The sequence below is a fragment of the Sycon ciliatum genome, chromosome 3 (assembly GCF_964019385.1).
Source record: "Sycon ciliatum chromosome 3, ocSycCili1.1, whole genome shotgun sequence".
In the NCBI taxonomy this organism is placed as follows: domain Eukaryota; kingdom Metazoa; phylum Porifera; class Calcarea; order Leucosolenida; family Sycettidae; genus Sycon; species Sycon ciliatum.
In genome coordinates, this window is record NC_088645.1 from 18,989,376 (window position 1) to 19,005,746 (window position 16,371).

Consider the following 16,371-nt stretch of genomic DNA (forward strand, 5'->3'; position numbering starts at 1 on the left):
TCGAAGAGAATGCACTTACGTCTTTGGGGTTGGAAAATAATAATTATAGTGTTTAACATCCTGTCTTCCGGTCAAACACAGTCCAGGTCATAAATGGATGAAGACCAACGACTCCAGAAACTATACATAGTATTACTGTTACCTACCTGCCTGCATCCGGATCACAGTTATCAGCCTGCCCCAAGCATGACTATGCTGGAAGTATCGTAGTAAAAGTTGCGTTCCGTGACCCTTCAATCCAGCCTTATGTCTTCATAGATGCTTTGTCTCCCTCTCCATCTCAAGTGCTCAAGTATATCGGGTCTAAATCAACCGTAACAACGTTCAAGAGTGATGAATAATCAACTCACAACAGAAGTTTCAAGAACTGATTCATCCCATTCCAAAATATGTTCTGTAACATGAAGTTAAGAGAACTTTGTGGGAAGAGCGGTGACTTCCGGATTATAATGACCATAGATGTCTTGACGATTCACGCACAAGGTTCCCTCTGCTTTTTTTTAATTACCGACTTGGAGCAGAAACGTTTTCTGCTCGTATCTCTTGGACATGCCAATCTCTACGATAATCACGCAAAATTCGCTTTCTTAGCACACGACTTTGTTGAGAGCATCCAACTAATTCCTTGTCCCATATAGTTTAGTTTCCGCAATCTTATCGCATTCGCTAAGGCAAATAGACCAAGGCATAATCAGTGCAGGTTAACGGCAAGCCTTTTGTCGTCGCCAGTTTTATGTCGTTTACGTTAATAGGCCATTACTACTGACGCTGTGAAGGAGTCAAGACTCCCAAATATGATGCTGTTCAAATTATATGTCTTGATCGCAGTGTACTTGGGTAAGGGAACAAGAAAATATTAGTTGGTGATTTGCTGCTCTTAAAGTACTAATTATCAAAGCCGTCATTAACCTTCGTTTTGTTTGCAGGTATGATTCCCTGCGGTTGCTGTGATCAATTTGACTTATGCCATCCAATCAACGGAACGACAGAAGTGAAAGAGAATGACCAAAAACCCAACTATTTGGTGATCATACCGGAACGTGAATCTAGTGAAGGACACCGGATAACAGGATCGAGACACGTAGAGTATAATTTCGTGTTTAGTGAGTCTTGTCCTGCTCATTTCACCGATGTTATTCTATATTTCGTAGGAAACTGCTGCATTGAAATGACTTTCAAACGCTTGGAAAGGATTGTTCCCATAGGCCATTTCGCCTTTTCGGAGAATGGATCCAGCTACGTGCCAAGACGTACAATGCTTTCGGACATCCAATCGTGTACAATATCGAACCTCATGGTCGAGTATTCTGGTGGGACTCTTCATTTCAAGGTTTCAACTTTCAGTGGAAACTGTATTCTGCACCCAGTTAGGTCGATAAGCAGCTCGGGAATCACTCTCATTACGAAAGGTAAGATAGTTGCGCTGGATGCAACGTAAAATTATGACATTTCTTGTAGAACGTATACATGCAAACCATATCAACAGATGTCTGTGGATTCCTGAGGCGACAATTTGGTGTGGTGGGATTGAAATCAGTGTCTTGGCCTTGGTGGTATCTTTGCGTTGCCTTAACAGAATCACCTGGCAACAAACGTGTTTCTTTGGATACTATTTAGGGTTCAAGCCAGAGGGGATGAGTGGGGAGGGGGGGAGGGAAGCGCTGTTTGTGGGCCTCCCTGTGACAAAGTGCCGGCCCTACTCAATTTGCGATTTTTTGTGCTTTTTAAGGCCATATTATGAAAATGCATGCAGTTACCGATCATAAAGACATGATCGTAGGGAGTGCAGTCAGCCGTGCGGGGCGAAACCCCCGTACATTATTTATTGGTTTGCAAGGCAATTTTGGAAAATGGGAAAAAATGGGTTACCGGTAACTGTTTCCCAGGCCCGAACTCCCATTATCTTTACCTGGGTAGAGCCATTGGATATGAATAAGAATTCAACAGCGATAATAAAGTAAAAAGTAAAATGATAAAAATCTATTACCTGTGTATGTGGTATGTTGCCGCCACATTTTGTGTCTCGATATACTTAACCTCCTTTTTTGAGAATTCTTATTACACGTACTTCGACCACTTGCATCGGTGATCTCATACGAAGTTTCGCTACAATTGCTTTTACTGCAGGAAAAGAAGGCCACCCCAGTCGAAACTCGTGTCAAGTTCCCGCACGACCAATTGAGCCAACAAGGTCCCTTTCATACACCAGTGGATCTACATATGCTAAGGAGAACAGTACATCTCTCAAGTCGAGAACGGTAGAACCATCAACAGTAGTTACTGTCGATGATAATGCTACTACTACCAGCGTACCGGTATTGCTAGCGTTTATTGGTGTATTCTGTAGTATTGCGTCTGTCGTACTTGTCGTCTACTTAACACGTAACTGCAAACATCGTACTGCCAGTTTTAGATTTGGCGTAAGGCGATCTATAGGCCAAAGTGAGTCCCAGAACCTTCCTTTATATAGACAACGAGCAGCACATAGACCGCAGATAGAGCAAACGGTGCTTACTGCGTTAGGGGGGCGTAACGAAGGCTGTTTTCAATCTGGTCCCAGCATTGGCGGAGCCGCAAGCTCCAACGAACTCGAGAATCCTACTTACGCCACTGTGCCAGAGTTTCTCACAGACGAAACGTATAGCATCATAGAAGAGTCTCGAACTCACCCACACTCTGTTTCCCGTTGGAGGCCTGGAGAGGGTGAGGTTCGTGTCTCTGCTTCCATTGCTATTGCCGAATCAAGTGATCAACTCGCAGTATCAGCTGCCCAAACAATTGAATCAGCCAGCAGCAAGCGGTTGGCAAATCCCAGAAGTCTCGTCAGCGGTCGACAAAAGTTGGACGTCGCGACCAGCACGGATACCGCACGTATTACTCAGGCGTATCCTGTGAGCGCTGTGGCTGAGGAGGAAGGCATGTCACCGGGAAACATGACATCCGACGCTTTGCAAACTGCTGCTGTGGCCCTATTTGCTCAGCCAAGAGCCAAAGATGTGGAAGTGAGTGAATATTTGACTCCCATGGATTGTGGTTTATTGGCTAAACCATAGCATACCACCAGCTATTTGTATGGCGAACTGCAAGCTTGCACGAGAGATCGCCATTCAAATGTGATCTTGAATGAAGAGTCAAATGGGCTTGGTAACTTGACTACCGCATTCAATCCATGCAGCTCACATGCATTGGGAATATCGATCATAACATGATTGTGATGAATGACTTGAATACTGTTTTACACAGAATGACTATGCACGTGGTTGGACGCTTCCTGTTGAGTGTACGTTATCTACTTCAATATTTCTGTAAAGCTCCAAGCGCAAATTGTACCATTTAGGGACGGTCCAGTTACAAATATCTAACTCAGCTACACGTATGATTACCACAATTGTCTATGAATATAGGTCATTCTGACCGACACAACGAGATCCCAATATTTACTGCTGGAGTTGGAACAAATCATACCTCCATGCTCTGTCTTCAAGCCCAATTCCCTGTTTTCATGTTTAGCCTTACGCGCCATATTCCAAGATTTAAAATAGTTTTTAACTATACATGTACTGCCCATGTCCGGAACGCCCAGAGGGCCATCTTGGATGTTGTTTGCTCTCGTTTCATTCTCGTAATGCTGTCTGTGAGAGGCAAGGCACTCAGCAGGACTAAGTAGTCTAGTTGGCACCATATTGCCTTCTCCTTCTGAGCGTGACCCGTTCTGTTTGATCATTGAGCCTTTCTTTGTGGTCGAGGTGTACCATTTCTGGTTTTAGTTTTCATCCCAATTATCTGACTGAATTCCAGATTGTTCAATACGTCAACGATTGCTTGCCAAGTCACGTGTACACTCGTACTGCTGCTGCGACTATTTTGTGCTCTTAGAGTTCGTGTGCTTGTGATTATATCCCTCAAGAGGGAATTACGTTCTGTATAATAGCTCACTCCAACCAGCTTACTTTCGCGTTCCCCCATTCTAGTCTAGCCCGCTTGGGGTTATCTTGTGTTTCAAAAGACCTCCACTTTCTTTCTTCTGCCTCTTGAGCACCTTTGAAAGTTGGTAAGTGCAAATTGACTTATAATCACACAACCACGCACAAAACAGGCATTAAAATGTCGGCGAGAAGACAGGAAACCTAATGTTGATGAAGGTAAAGTGATCGCACTGATACCACGAATACAGTAGGACAATAATTTACTATTTGAACACCGTTTTCCTGTGATTATTATCATACATCATCATCATGCTGAGTGCTAGACTACAAACCCTGCTTCTGTTCGTATTTGCTCCACGCTATCAGACTTCCGCTCACCTATACAAAAACATATAGGGTACCCCGTAAGAAGGCCTTAGGCCTGTGGGAATGCCCTATTACAAATTTAATAAATAATAATAATAATAAAGCCACCCCATAATAATAATAAACAATCAGTGCAATGACGACTTTTTATGATAATCGCATGAAAACGAACTTCAAATTTTTAAATAGTGTTCTATTTTTCTCGTGGTATGAGTGCCCTCACTTTCCTTTTCGTGATGACATTTCCTTTACTTGTGGAGGAAATAGTCAAGGGAAAATCTGGAGAAAGATCGATTGTCCAAGTCTCAAACAAGGAAACTTCGTTTCCTGTTAGTTTAGGCTTTCACTTACAATGGACTTAGGTATTTATTCTCTGGAAAGTACAAACAACTTATCACTGTAGAGTGCAATTATCTGGACGACCGATAGAAACACGCCCCCCCCCCCCTATTTCGTAAGTCAGCGCTCAATCCATGACCTAGTACACTGCTTGGGGAAAAATGCATCGACATAGCTCAGGTGATGTTTCGCATTCACAGTACCTGACTATGTTATGAATGAAATAATATATCTGGACAGGCATTAAACCCGCAGGAAAGATTCCTGGCACGGACATGTACAAGTATCCATAAACAGCTGCCTTTCGGATTTGAGAGCCAATCTTCAATCATTATCACCGTGTGTCTCCGATTTGGCAAGCAATGGTAGTGTTAAATAAATACTCAAGCTGTGAACAAATGTCCTGGACATTATCGAGGAAGTGTGCGAAGAGTACCTATCCTGATCTGTGACACCACAATAGATATCAATGCAATCCAAGCAACCTCAATTCACATCATTTTGGTCAAGTTGGCGTAGGCACGTACTTTTGAGGAGCTGCACAAGCGCAGGTTGCCCCGTTCTGAGGACATCCAATACCCGTGCATGTAAGGCTGTCTGCACAAACATATTAAAAAGAACATGAGAGGTGGGATGATGTTTTCGATGAATTATGTACATGCATAATTCAAAGTAATATTATTTCATGGACTGCACTTGACCTGCAGTCCTTGCTAGCTGCCGCACGCGATAGATTCTTATGGCGCTCGCTTGTTCATACTTGCTCTGTGACGCCCCGACGGCCTTAGGGCTATGGGCTTATGATGATGATGATAATTCAAAGTATTATGTACATCAATGTTCGCGGACATACGGAAGTATTCAGAAAAAGAATTGCGCCTAGTAGGCATCGGCAGCTAATGCTCGTTTATTTACTAATAATTCTTTCCGCACTGCTCGTTGTTTTTCAGCATATTAATGTTAGCTTGAATACTCGTTCTGCACTTTAACCCTTTGGAGTCCATGGTTCGATTTCGAACCATGGGCATTTTGTATGCATGTGGGCGCAGTCAAACTTTCGGTTTTCGCCCAAATCTTGACCAAATTCAACAATCGAAGGGTCTAGATGCCAGAGAAAACTCTCACCTATCGCCTCGAACAGGTCCGAAGACTCTTCGATGAGGTTTGAGAGAGCGGCGAGCGATCAAACATTTCGAATTTTCAACGCTGCGTGCTGCGAGTCAGCAGTGCGTGAAAAAGGGATTTTCCCAGCTTCATGACAGGCGGCACGTGCCAGGACCGGCGCGACGCGAAGTCACGGCAAAGTAAGATTCTACTCGAAAAATTTTGAACAGTTCCGAGCTAGATTCAGTGAAATGGCTACAGGAGACCGATTTCGTCTCAGATCTGGAGCTGGACTCGCGTTTGGGGCGCGTTGTGGCGGACAATGAAAAGTGCTCTTGGCGGGTTTGGGCTCATTGTATTTCTCTCATCAAGAACTTTCCCACGAGCCCAAGATCTTCAAAATCAGTCGAACCAAAGTTATGTTGGAAATGGTGTGCGCATTTTCGTGACCGCCACAAATTCTGCGGACGCAAAACAGTTACGGACTCCAAAGGGTTAATTCTTGAAACCGAAGTGAGAATTGTGGGTAAAAAGGATCGAAAAGAACGTCATAAATTCTAATCGCGTGCAGCATATGAGAGTCTGGCAAATCTAAAAGTACTTGCATGCATTCCTTTCGGGGTTTCAATATCTCTTTAACGACTTTGAATGCAAATGGGTTGGGTGTAACAAAACCAAGACCACGAACTTGTTCTGCCTCTCGTTGAGCAGTACGTATGTATGGACCTCCGTTGCACTTCGAAGTAAGGTCACAACTCCCTACTCAGTTTCCCTGTACTGCGGCATTAGCGTAGTGAATTTTCAGTGTGACATTGCTGCGGGTATGATACTGCCGACTCCAGTAGAAGGATATTCATTCAGGAGCTGCAGATGAGGTTTGGATGGTGAGCACAATCTTTTCAGCCTTCTGCCAACTGAGGTCATCTTGATCTTACCGCCATGCCAGATGATCGACACTATTGGAAACATCAACTACAGAAATATTTTAATCGGCATGGCGAGGCTTCTTCCGTCTGTAAGTTCAGTTTCCCTCTACGTCTTCTTTGAGACTGATAAAATCTATAATATTGAATGATCCTAGTTTTCACCTTCTTCTGCATACTGCGGCAATGTCGCTCCGAAGCAATTCAAAAGGAACACCAGATAGCAGCGTGAGTCATTGTCGCTCCTGGACGGTGAGACAGACGTTGAGGCCCCTCGGTCATTCGCAAATTGTGCCTGAAGAGCACGAGGTGTTTGTCGCGCTGGAAGCGGAGCGTCTCTGTAAGTTTGTATCCCTGGTGATGTTTGTGCCTGGACAGCACTAATATAAGTGGTGCTCTTCAGGCACAATCTTCCTCAGCCTACTCAAGCTCAACTGATGAGGGGTGAATTCCCCGAAACACTGTGTATTGAGCAGGGAATGGTGCTTTCTTACAGGTTTGCCGAGTCGAAGGTTCGATGGACTTCTCGTGTGCTCTGGATGGCAGTCGTGAGTCAGTCAAGTGTCAAGTAAAGTCGGCGGAATAGCGCGAGCTCCGGTGTGGGGAGCAAACCTTTCTGACAAATCATCGCCGAAGTCGCAACCACTACTTCGTAATAATAATACTACTCAATAATAATATTGTAAAGAACTCTTCCTCTCCTCTCCTCAATGCGCTCTCAAAGCCGACTTACTGCTACCCTCGGTAGCCATTACACACACCAACCAAGGAAGGGTTGCAGGTAGATACTAAAATTCCTCCTGACAGCTGTTTCGCCTTCATAAGGCTCATCAGAGAAGGTGATATTGAATAGGATGATATCAGGTGGAGATGGTCAGATGTATACTACAAAACATGGGGGCATGATTACGGGCAACGTGTGAGAATGAGAAGTTACAATTCTCCAGCAACACATTGCCAGGGGTTCCAAGAAAATGGCAGGTGAGTAATCCAATCACAAGCTGCTAATCCCTTCAGCAACACAGTGCCAGGGGTTCCAAGAAAATGGCAGGTGAGAAATCCAATGACAAGCTGCTAGCATTAATTTTCTAACGGCTAGGTTATAGTTTAAGAATTTTGGCGAGCCATCAAACAAAGTGAAAGGAAGTAGAGTAGAGTACTAAGTGTGCAGTGCAGCAAAAGTTACAAAGAGTGCACACACGCATGAATGGACTGTAGTTACATGTAGATCTACTTTTCACTTGGGCAGTTCTCCAGCCAACCGCGCAGGCATGCAGAGACGCACCGCGTCGACCGTCCCCGCAGAGTCCCCCTCCGGCGTTCTCCCGAGCAACGGATCTCCGCTGGCCGTCACACCTTGCAGCGCACCGTACGTGGCCCGACCGACCGCTACCTCGCGCTGTCCCCAATTGCGCCTCCCTTGCTCGCTGCCGTTGAACGTCGAGACAACGCAGCTGAGCGTGGCGAAAGCAGAAATGAGAGTCCTAGGAGGAATTCGCTCGTCTGCCCCCACAGCCGAGTTGTCCACGAAGACCATGCTTCCACGATAATGACACCGCTCCCTTCTTTCCATTATCGACACACTCACTGACCAAGCAGGAGCGGATGCAGTTTTGAGAGCTCTGCATCCGTTTGTGAAAGTGGTAGTTTTTGGATCCTTATAAAGCATATCTAGGGCGTGCCCTTATAACCTTACCACCAATCATGGCGAGCACTGGTAACTCAAGACCCCGATGGATGGCACTGACCTCGGAGCAGATGCGAGAGACGTCCGGGAAATTCGATTGCCCACTGTCGTCTTTTTGTGAGAACTTGGACAATCCACTTGTCCAGGCAAGAAGGCAGCAATGCCTGTTCATTCTGGCGAAGTAAAATACCAACCAACCACTGGGGACCATAGTGGTGGATGTCGCGAATGCACTGGGAGATGTTGGATACAACGACCTCACATCTGTTCAGTTAAGTTCACAGCATGAGTGCATTGTAACCTTCATGTCCACTGCGAGTCTAGAGCGTGTTGTTCGGGAGGGCTTTTCTCTATTGAATAAGACTATTTTGGTTTCAAACGTACTGGATTCGATCATCCAGCTGCATATATCTGACCTCCCTGTCTGGATCTCGGACATTGCATTGACGGACGCTCTCAAACCGTACGGTTGTCCCGCTTCAACAGTTCGATACGGGCAAGTCATCACAAAGCATGGCTTCGATGTTACAACCGGGGTACGCTTTTTAAGCCTCAAACTAGGGAAACAATGCCACTCCATTCCATCCTACGTTCAAACGACAGGGGGTCACGTCTTTGCCGTACGGTATAAGCATCAACCACGCACCTGTAGGGTATACGAGTCCCCAGGTCACCTGGCCGCGGACTGCCCCACCAGGCCACGCACCCCTCGTGGAACGTACGCTTACAGGGTCAAATCGGGACCCCAGAAAGGGCGCGAGGATCAGCCACTGCCTGAAAGCCTAGCCTCTGCAGTCAAATCGGTCCCCCAGGTGGTCATCGGTGCAGACAAAGCGCGAGAGGATCAGCCACAACACGACCGCCCGGGCGCTTCTCCAGCTGGTCAGGTCGACTCGAGACCCCTGGAGGAGGGCACGGGTACACATGGCAGCCAAGACTCAGCTTCTGCCGTAACTGTCAAAATGCGACCTGAGCATGATAAACAAAGCAACCACGTGGAACTTGACCTGACTCTGTCTCCTGACAGCAGCTGGGCGGAGGGGTCGGACCGTCCACGTGAGGGGAAACTGTCAGGGGGCGATGAGGCTAGAGCATTGGCGATATTGGCAGACTGCTTCGACAAGAGGCCGCGGGAATCGACCTCCCCATTGGTAGTTTCTAGTGATAACTAGAGGAAGAAGAAGGCGAAAAAGATCACTGCGTCAAGCAATAAGCAGATAACTTGGCGCAGATAACATCTTCTCCCCCTGTGTAGCCCTAGGTATACAAACACAATCTGGTTTTCCCTGTCCTACTTCAACCTCGTGTCTTCCTCCAGCTTCCTCATTCTTATCTTTAGCTTGATCCTTTTAGGTATTTCATTAGATTTTAGGACCCTTAGCCATACATGTAACTATGCACCCGCTTACGCCAAATGTCCCTCCCCTTTTTTAATTACTTCCTCCTGCAATGGAGGGTAGCAAGCATCCTCGCATTCTCTGCACAAACGTTTTCGGCCTAGCCAGCAAACATCCCGACCTACAGCACGCACTCCTGCAGCATCAGCCCGACGTAGCAATTGTGACAGAAACGAAGTTCACTGCGGAGAAAGTGCTTCCCTCTGACATCAGCTTCCCTGGATACAGCTCACCACTTCGGTTGGACAGAACGGCACATCGGGGAGGGGTAGCCATCTGGGTGAAGTCGTCACTCTCTTCCATGCTCATCCCTGAACACATGTCCCCCGCACATGAGATCATCTGGGTTTCTCTACAGCTGGCGCCAGGTCTCCGCACCGTCTTGGGAGCAGTGTATCGGCCGGGGTCCTGTACCCCTGGGGATCTTACCTTAATCAATCATCTCGACAATATCCTCCCAGAAGCTAGACACCAGGGCTCCCACATTATCCTAGCTGGCGATTTCAACGTGCACAACCGGGCTTGGGTGAACAGCTCGAAAACTACGCCTGCAGGCGAGGCTCTCGAAGAAACCTGCGCTGCCCATCTTCTTGTCCAGCATGTCACAGTACCGACTCGTGGAAACAACCCGCTAGATCTCATAATGTCAACGTTCACGTCCCCAGTAACTACACGTGTACTTCCGCCCCTCGGTCGATCTGACCATGCAGTTGTACTGTCAGACTTTTCTTCCGTGCTCCCTAGACGTGAACCCCTGTTAAGCGAACAGTGTTTCGCTAGAACAGGGCAGACTGGGATCGCCTCAGGGCGCACCTTCGTAACGTGGAATGGGGTGATATCATCACGGAGGACCCAGAAACCTCCTGTGAGCAGGTTATCGCTTCGATTACTGCAGCTGTTGCACAGTTTGTCCCATCTAAAGTCTGGAAACGAGGCCTTCCGATCCGGTATGGTGGACGCCTGAATGCACCCAGACCAAGAGGGAGAGGGAGAAAGCAGAGGCATTCGCTCGCTTCTTCTCGAAGAAATGTAGCGTTACCGGTCCGGACCTTGTGGAGGCTGACCTACCGGTCCCTGCTTCCTCAGAGGCTTTACCTCTTCGCACCATCCGCTTCCGCCCACAGGCTGTCCGCCGCCTCCTGGCAAGGCTCGACGTCTCCAAGGCTACCGGGCCTGACCGTTTTTCTGCTCGCGTCCTTAAGGAATGTGCTCATGAGCTCGCAGAGCCACTGTCCAAGTTATTTGCTTTATGCTTCCGGTCTGGAGTGCAACCTAGGATGTGGAAGACGGCCAACGTGGTTCCGATCCACAAGCGATCTTCCCGCTCAACCCTTAAGAACTACAAGCCCGTATCCTTACTGTGCATAATCTCGAAAGTAATGGAAACTCTTGTCAACAGACACATCGTAAACTATTTTGAAGACCATCATCTGCTCACGTCGCACCAGTTTGGATTTCGCAGAGGCCTCGGAACATCGGACGCTTTGCAAGCTCTCCAAACTGCCTGGACAAGCGCTGTGGGCTGTGGAGGGGCGGCTCGTATCCTAGCTGTGGACATCGCAGGAGCGTCTGATCGTGTCTCGCATGTCGGCCTCATCCACAAGGTGCGTAGCCTAGGCATAGATGGTCCGCTTCAGAGATCGCTGGCCTCGTACCTGGACACCCGTTCCCTACAGTGCCTCGTTGGAGGGCGTACGTCATCTAGGTATACGACCTCCGCTGGAGTCCCCCAGGGAAGCATCCTTGGACCAACGCTTTTCCTGGCCTACGTCAACGACTCGCCAGATGTTCTCGCTGACGGTGCCAGCTTGGAAGCCTATGCTGATGATACAACTTTGTACAGCTTAGTCACCTCCCAGCAGACCCCAACAGTCGTCGCGCAGTCACTGCAGGTGTCCGTTGACCGACTGCACGAGTGGGGTCGTACATGGAAAGTGATGTTTGAACCGACCAAATCCCAGGCCATGACAGCCACCCTCAGACGCACCGGCTTAGATCTCCCCCCACTCCTGTTTGGTGGCACACTGGTGCCCGAGACAACCACCATCACCCTCCTTGGTGTGAAGGTGGACGCCAAGTTGACCTTCAGCGACCACCTACGCTCCGTAGCCACCCGTGCACGCCAACGGCTTGGGGTCGCCCAAGAGCCGCCCACATACTCACCCCCGCCGGCCAGTGTAAACGCGAAAACGGTTCTTCCGCGAAAATGGTTCCAGGCATACCCCGGTAACCCCCTGGAACCGTTTTCGCTAGCGAAAACGGTTTCACCCTAGCCGCGCCAACAGTACCTCCGCGAAAACGGTTCTTCCACACATTTCCTGCATCTATGGCCTTCTTGGAACCGTTTTCGCGGATGGGGTCTCAAACGGTTCCAGCTAGCCGCGAAAACGGTTCCTCCGCGAAAAAGGTTCCACACATTTCCTGCATCTATGGACCGTTTTCGCGGATCGACATGCATCCGCGAAATCAGTTCCCAATCATGAGTTGTGCTTTCGGTTTTTTTCTTCAAAACGTCCTGAAGATGTCTTCTCTTGGTGGTAATCGGGCGTGTTACGACGAAGTCTTGCAAGCGTTGCTTGCAAACGCCTGCCTCGTTTCCTGCGGACGCGAAGAGGCGTAGAGCAATAAAACGCTTTGCAGTCAACTTCGTCTTGGATCGTGGGGTCCTTTTTCGCCTAACAGATGAAGGCCTACCACAATGGATCACAGACGATGGCCAACAAAAGGAGATCTTGCATCCATGCCACTCGCATGATAGGTCTGGTCACCTTGGCCGTGATAAGAGAGGAGGAAGGTCTGTGAGAGGTGAGTAACTAATATTACTTGGATTGATTTATTATCAGTCTCAAATCAGTGAAAGTCGAGAGGATGGTAGTGTGTGGTGTAAGTAAGGGAGTTAGTGCACCACATTTAATTATTATTACTTTCAACCGTCTTCATGAAGGCCCACACACAAAACTGACCACAACTGACAAGACTTCTGTTCGCATATCAGTACAGTAATTGACCCGGATTAACTCACTTCATATACATGTAAGCACGCACCTAATTTTCCACCATACTGTACAGACTTTCAACCCGGGTTGAAAATTCTCATGTTAACACAGGCTAAGGCCCGGGTTCCACTGCGGCTCCGCTGCTCCGCGGTACATGCAGCGGAGCAGCGCGGTTCCACTGACACTCACCATTCGCGGTGCCGCGGTCGTGCTCCACACTTCTTGATGACATTTCATTTGCCTGCAAGTGCAGTGCTTGAACGAAGGAAAATTCAAAAGTTAACATTTCCTGGCATTTTCAGGAGGTCACTATGGATACATTGACGGTAGCAAAGTTTGTCCAGCGCTGTGTGAACTGGATCACGGTTTGCCAGTGTTATCTTGCTGCAGAATGTTGGAGTGTTTTGAGTCTGCCCTTTTCGTTCTGCCGTTATGTCACGCAAGTACTATTCTCTATCTGACCTTTTTTTGCAAATTATCTGTATGTGCCCAATGCGTTCCACTTGTTGTGTAGCTTTCGACTTCGTAGTTTTCGGCTGTAGTTTATTAGTAGAATAGTGGTGCATACATGTATTTCCTCGTATTACAGTCATGTACAATCATGTATGTCCGCGGCTTTTAACACTCAGTAAGTCTACGTCGACTATCTGTACAATGTCATTACTGTATACATTTATCATTATTACAGTACAGTATATTCACTCAGCGTTATTTGCAATAATAATAATAATTTGTAAGAAAGGGTTTGCTCCCCACACCAGAGCTCGCGCTCTTCCGCCGACTTTACTTGACACTTGACTGACTCACGACTGCCATCCAGAGCACACGAGAAGTCCATCCGTTCTCACCGTCCAGGAGCGACACTGACTCACGCTGTTATCTGGTGTTCACGAGGTGTTTGTGGCGCTGGAAACGGAGATTCTCTGTAAGTTTTTATCCCTGGTGATGTTTGTGCCTGGAGAGCACTATACTCTAGTGGTGCTCTTCAGGCACAATCTTCCTCAGCCTACTCAAGCTCAACTGATGAGGGGTGAATTTCCCGAAACACTGTGTATTGAGCAGGGAGTGTTGCTTTCTTGCAGGTTTGCCGAGTCGAAGGTTCGATGGACTTCTCGTGTGCTCTGGATGGTAGTCGTGAGTCAGTCAAGTGTCAAGTAAAGTCGGCGGAATAGCGCGAGCTCCAGTGTGGGGAGCAAATCCTTTCTTACAAATCATCGCCGAAGTCGCAACCACTACTTCGTAGTAATAATAATAATAATAATAATAAAGGGTTTGCTCCCCACACCGGAGCTCGCGCTATTCCGCCGACTTTACTTGACACTTGACTGACTAACGACTGCCATCCAGAGCACACGAGAAGTCCATCGAACCTTCGACTCGGCAAACCTGCAAGAAAGCACCACTCCCTGCTCAATACACGGTGTTTCGGGGAATTCACCCCTCATCAGTTGAGCTTGAGTAGGCTGAGGAAGATTGTGCCTGAAGAGCACCACTTATATAGTTCTCTCCAGGCACAAACATCACCAGGGATACAAACTAACAGAGACGCTCTGTTTCCAGCGCGACAAACACCTCGTGAACACCAGATAGCAGCGTGAGTCAGTGTCGCTCCTGGACGGTGAGACAGACGTCGAGGACCCTCGGTCATTCGCAACGCTGTCACCTCCAAACCAACTAGTCGCAAGGCCGCGCCGGGCACAACAGTACGAAGTAGTGGGTGCGACTTCGGCGATGACTTGTAAGAAAGGGTTTACTCCCCACACCGGAGCTCGCGCTATTCCGCCGACTTTACTTGACACTTGACTGACTACCGACTGCCTTCCAGAGCACAAGAGAAGTCCATCGAGCCTTCGACTCGGCAAACCTGCAAGAAAGCACCACTCCCTGCTTAATACACAGTGTTTTGGGGAATTCACCCCTCATCAGTTGAGCTTGGGTAGGCTGAGGAAGATTGTGCAAGAAGAGCACCACTTATATAGTGCTCTCCAGGCACAAACATCACCAGGGATACAAACTTACAGAGACGCTCTGTTTGCAGCGCGACAAACACCTCGTGAACACCAGATAGCAGCGTGAGTCAGTGTCGCTCCTGGACGGTGAGACAGACGTCGAGGACCCTCGGTCATTCGCAACGCTGTCACCTCCAAACCAACTAGTCGCAAGCCCGCGCTGGGCACAACAGTACGAAGTAGTGGTTGCGACTTCGGCGATGACTTGTAAGAAAGGGTTTGCTCCCCACACCAGAGCTCGCGCTATTCCGCCGACTTTACTTGACACTTGACTGACTCACGACTGCCATCCAGAGCACACGAGAAGTCCATCGAACCTTCGACTCGGCAAACCTGCAAGAAAGCACCACTCCCTGCTCAATACACAGTGTTTCGGGGAAATCACCCCTCATCGGTTGAGCTTGAGTAGGCTGTTCACGAGGTGTTTATCGCGCTGTAAACAGAGCTACTCTGTAAGTTTGTATCCCTGGTGATGTTTATGCCTGGAAAGCACTATATAAGTGGTGCTCTTCAGGCACAATCAGCCTACTCAAGCTCCTACTCAAGCTCAACTGATGAGGGGTGAATTCCCCGAAACACTGTGTATTGAGCAGGGAGCGGTGCATTCTTGCAGGTTTACCGAGTGGAAGGTTCGATGGACTTCTCGCGTGCTCTGGATGGCAGTCGTGAGTCAGTCAAGTGTCAAGTAAAGTCGGCGGAATAGCGCGAGCTCCGGTGTGGGGAGCAAACCCTTTCTTACAAGTCATCGCCGAAGTCGCAACCACTACTTCGTAATAATAATAATATTAGTAATAATTCTAACGAGTTAACGAGGAGAAATCTGTCGTTAAAATAGAAATAGTTAAACAGAAATCGATACATAATAATACTGTCCTATTGAGCGGTGAGAATAAGTGAGAATCGTTACCTTTGGTACATGTAAACCAGTAATGTTTTGGGAAATCGTTATATATGCGCCTCGTTAGAATAACGGCTTTCACAGTAGTCTTTGTAGCATGCCCAAAAGTAGTTTATTGTTTGTATTTCCCTTTAGCCGACTTGTCCTTCCTCCGATGTGGATGGTGTGGTAGTTTCGGCAGACTCCGTTCAACAAGAAGCGGAAGAAGCTGATGTAGGTTGACTTTGCCCAGTGCGTATTTTATGCACTTTTCATGAGTGCGTCGTGAGCTTTCAACCTAATCTTTGTAGCATGCCCAAAAAGTAGTTTCTTTGTTTGTGTTTTCCTTTAGCTTACTTGTCCTTCCTCCGATGTTCTTTAGTTCTCTTGCTCCCCAACCCTCCCCGCTCTTTATCTCTCTATCTCTCTCTCTCCTCTCTCTATCTCCTCTCTCTCTCTCTCCTCTCTCTCTCTTTCTCTATCTCTCTCTCTCTCTCTCCCTTTCTTTCTCTCTCTCTTTCTCTCTCGCTCTCTCTCTCTTTCTGTCTAAGTTTCTCTCTCTTTCTCTCTTTTCTATTGGCGCGCCTGGTTGTGATGAAGCCGAGACCCAAGGTCGGCAGAGCATCCCAGACCACGCCACCACTCCCCTTATTCATGGCTCACACATGACGGGTTTACGTGGCTCTAGTAAAAAAAAAAATGTGGATTGCATGGTAACTAGCGCCAAAAAATGGGTACAATTGGTGG